We start from the raw sequence: 5,000 nt of genomic DNA, 5'->3' as shown, positions 1-5,000 counted from the left end.
GATAAATGGTTGATTTGGGTGCAATCTTACTGGCAGCAATATCCTTGTCTGTGAAGCCTTTTTTGTGCAAATCAATGATGACGGGGCGTGTTTCCTTGCAGGTAACATACACATGGTTAGCAGATGTTAACGTGAGTGTAGCGAAAGGCTTGTGCTTCTAGTTCCGACAATGCAGTAATAACCAACGAGTAATCTAACCTAATGATTCTAACCTAACAAGGTAACCATGATTGACAGAGGAAGAACAATAATTCCAAGCACCACCCTCCTTTTGAAGCTTCCAGTCTGTTATTTGAACTCAATCAGCATGACAGAGTGATCTCCAGCCTTGTCCTCGTCAACACTCACACCTGTGTTAAGGAGAGAATCACTGACATGATGTCAGCTGGTCCTTTTGTGGCAGGGCTGAAATGCAATGGAAATGTTTTTGGGGGATTCGGTTAATTTGCATGGCAAAGATGGACTTTGCAATTAATTGCAATTCATCTGATCACTCTTCATACCATTCTGGAGTATATGCAAATTGCCATCATACAAACTGAGGCAGCAGACTTTGTGAAAATTTATATTTGTGTCATTTTCAAAACTTTTGGCCACAACTGTACATTCCCCACCAGACACACCACTATGGGTTTCTTCACAGTACCCAAACCAAAAATTGATTTAAACATTTATTTGTTCAGTCATGTCATCATGGAATGATCTGTTACCAGAGGTTACTCAGGTATATATAGAGTCATGTCATCGTGGAATGATCTGTTACCAGCCAAATCCAAGGTGGCGTAGCAGCCAGACGTCTGTCTTTGTTTTGTCTCGTCCCATGTGTATATATATTTTTCTTCGCATTCTTTTTTAATATTTTTCCTAAACCTCAACTTCAAAATTCTCTCCTGCAACCTGCCTCAACCAATGTGGTGTGGATCTGTTTTTTTTCTCATAAAGTATTTCTATTTACCTCCGAACTGGAATACCTCAATTGAAGCTAGCTAGCTAACTAGCTACCAGCTATCAGTCAGCTAACCACTGCTAGCGGCCATCAGCAAACCTTAGCTCGGAAAGATCTCGTCAGTACGTACAACGCGTTTCAAACCAGAGCATACCGGACATATTTTTCTCTCCATATCCAAGAATTCCTACCCCAAACTCTGAACCATTTCATCTGGATCATCACAGCTAGCTAACCGCAACCAGGGTTGACTAGGATTGACTGCCGGTACGGTGCTCGGAACCCTGCCGATCCTCTACGACTGGAATACCAACATAATCTGCCCAAGGATTCCAACAGGCCCCTAAGGCGCGATTCCCGCTGAAGGCCCATTCTGCTAACCTGCTAGCTACCTAGAGCTACTTGGAACCCTACTAATTCCACGACTGGTCTATCGGCATCACCGCACGAACAGGCAAAGACAGACTTACCCCCATCGCGACGTCCCCCAAAGGCTAAATTGCTAGGCCCGGTCTACTAACTGCTAGCCCCTGCTAACTGCTTGCTTAAGAACCCGGTCTACTAACTGCTAGCTTGTTTTGCCCCAGCCTACTAACTGTTAGTGTGTTAGCATCTGCCTGCTAACTGTCTGAATCGCCGTGTTCCCAGTCAGCCCAACCACTCACTGGACCCATATGTTCACTTGGCTACGCATGCTTCTCTCTAATATCAATATGCCTCGTCCATTACTGTCCTGGTTAGTGATTACTGTCTTATTTCACTGTAGAGCCTCTAGCCCTGCTCAATATGCCTTAACCAACCATGTTGTTCCACCTCCTACATGTGCGATGACATCACCTGGTTTAAACGTCTCTAGAGACTATATCTCTCTCTTCATTACTCAATGCATAGGTTTAACCTCCAATGTACTCACAACCTACCTTACCTGTACAATATGCCTTGAATCTATGCTATCGTGCCCAGAAACCTGCTCCTTTTACTCTCTGTTCCGAACGTGCTAGACGGCCAGTTCGTATAGCATTTAGCCGTACCCTTATCCTACCTCTCCTCTGTTCCTCTGGTGATGTAGAGGTTAATCCAGGTCCTACAGTGCCTAGCTCCACTCCCACTCCCCAGGTGCTCTCATTTGTTGACTTCTGTAACCGTAAAAGCCTTGGTTCATTCATGTTAACATTAGAAGCCTACTCCCTAAGTTTGTTTTACTCACTGCATTAGCACACTCTGCCAACCCAGATGTCTTAGTCGTGTCTGAATCCTGGCTTAGGAAAACCACCAAAAACCTTGAAATCTCCATCGCTAACTAAAGCATTTTCCGTCAAGATAGAAGTGCCAAAGTGGGCGGTGTTGGAATGTACTGCAAAGATGGCCTGCAGAGTTCTGTATTACTATCCAAGTCTGTACCCAAACAATTATAGCTTCTGCTTAAAAAAATTCATCTTTCCAGAAACAAGTCTCTCACTGTTATCACTTGCTATAGACCTCCCTCTGCCCCCAGCTGTGCCCTCGATACCATATGTGGATTGATTGCCCCCCATCTATCTTCTGAGCTCGTGCTACTAGGTGACCTAAACTGAGACATACTTAACACCCCCGCCATCCTACAATCCAAGCTTGATGCCCTCAATCTCACACAAATTATCAATGAACCTACCAGGTACAACCCCAAATCCTTTAACACGGACACCCTCATAGATGTAATCCTAACTAACTCACCCTCCAAATACACCTCTGCTGTTTTCAATCAAGATCTCAGCGATCACTGCCTCATTGCCTGCATCGGTAATGGGTCAGCGGTCAAACGGCCTCCACTCATCACTGTCAAACGCTCCTTAAAACACTTCTGCGAGCAGGCCTTTCTAATTGACCTGGCCAGGGTATCCTGGAATGACATTGACCTCATCCCGTCAGTAGATGATGCCTGGCTATTCTTTAAAAGTGCCTTCCTCACCATCTTAAATAAGCATGCCCCGTTAAAAAAAATGTAGAACTAGGAACAGATATAGTCCTTGGTTCACTCCAGACCTGTCTGCCCTTCACCAGCACAAAAACACCCTGTGCCATTCTGCATTAGCATCGAATAGACCCCGTGATATGCAACTTTTCAGGGAAGTTAGGAACAAATATACACAGGTAGTTAGAAAAGCTAAGGCTAGCTTTTTCAAACAGAAATTTGCATCCTGTAGTACTAACTCAAAAAAGTTCTGGGACACTGAAAATTCCATGGAGAATAAGAGCACCTCCTCCCAGCTGCCCACTGCTCTGAGGCTAGGAAACACTGTCACCACCGATAAATCCACTATAATTGAGAATTTCAATAAGCATTTCTCTACGGCTGGCCATGCTTTCCACATGGCTACCCCTACCCCGTTCAACTGCCCGGCACCCTCCACAGCAACCCGCAAAAGCCCCCACCATTTCTCATTTACCCAAATCCAGATAGCTGATGTTCTGAAAGAGCTGCAAAATCTGGACCCCTACAAATCAGCTGGACTAGACAATCTGGACATTCTCTTTCTAAAATGATCTGCTGAAATTGTTACAACTCCTATTAATAGCCTGTTCAACCTCTCTTTCGTATCGTCTGAGATTCCCAAAGATTGGAAAGGTGCCGCGGTCATCCCCCTCTTCAAAGGGGGTGACACTCTAGACCCAAACTGCTACAGACCTATATCTATCCTACTCTGTCTTTCTAAGGTCTTTGAAAGCCAAGTTAACAAACAGATTACCGACCATTTAGAATCCCACCGTACCTTCTCCGCTATGCAGTCTGGTTTCAGAGCTGGTCATGGGTGCACCTCAGCCACGCTCAAGGTCCTAAACGACATCATAACCGCCATCGATAAGAGGCGTTACTGTGCAGCCGTATTCATTGACCTGGCCAAGGCTTTCGACTCTGTCAATCACCACATTCTTATTGGCAGACTCGACAGCCTTGGTTTCTCAAATGATTGCCTCGCCTGGTTTCCAACAACTTCTCTGACAGAGTTCAGTGTGTCAAATCGGAGGGCCTGTTGTCCGGACCTCTGACAGTCTCTATGGGGGTGCCACAGGGTTCAATCCTCGGGCCGATTCTCTTCTCTGTATAGATCAATGATGTTGCTCTTGATGCTGGTGATTCTCTGGTACACCTCTACGCAGACGACACCATTCTGTATACACTGTGTTAACTAATCTTCAGACGACCTTCAATGCCATACAACTCTCCTTCCGTGGCCTCCAACTGCTCTTAAACGCAGGGAAAACTAAATGCATGCTATTCAACCGATCACTGCCCGCACCTGCTCGCCTGTCCAGCATCACTACTCTGGACGGCTCTGACTTAGAATACGTGGACAACTACAAATACCTAGGTGTCTGGTTAGACTGTAAACTCTCCTTCCAGACTGTAAACTCTCCTCCTTCCTTCCAGACTCCTTCCAGCATCTCCAATCCAAAATTACATCTAGAATTGGCTTCCTGTATCGCAACAAAGTATCCTTCACTCATGCTGCCAAACATACTCTCGTAAAACTGACCATCCTACCGATCCTCGACATCGGTGATGTTCTATAAAATAGCCTCCAACACTCTACTCAACAAACTGGATGCAGTCTATCACAGTGCCTTCCGTTTTGTCACCAAAGCCCCATACACTACCCACCATTGTGACCTGTACGCTCTCGTTGGTTGGACCTCGCTTCATACGCGTCACCAAACCCACTGACTACAGGTTATCTACAAGTCTCTGCTAGGTAAAGCCCCGCCTTATCTCAGCTCACTGGTCACCATATCAGTACTCACTCGTAGCACGTGCTCCAGCGGGTATATCTCACTGGTCACCCCCAAAGCCAATTCCTCCTTTGGTCATCTTTCCGTCTAGTTCTCTGCTGCCAATGACTGGAAAGAACTGCAAAAATCACTGAAGCTGGAGACTCACATCTCCCTCACTAACTTTAAGCACCAGCTGTCAGAGCAGCTCACAGATCACTGCACCTGAACATAGCCCATCTGTAAACAGCCCATCTATCTACCTACCTCATCCCCATACAGTATTTATTTATTTATCTTGCTCCTT

Source organism: Oncorhynchus mykiss, chromosome 16, assembly GCF_013265735.2.
Source record: "Oncorhynchus mykiss isolate Arlee chromosome 16, USDA_OmykA_1.1, whole genome shotgun sequence".
NCBI lineage: Eukaryota > Metazoa > Chordata > Actinopteri > Salmoniformes > Salmonidae > Oncorhynchus > Oncorhynchus mykiss.
Note: the sequence above shows the minus strand (reverse complement) of the source record.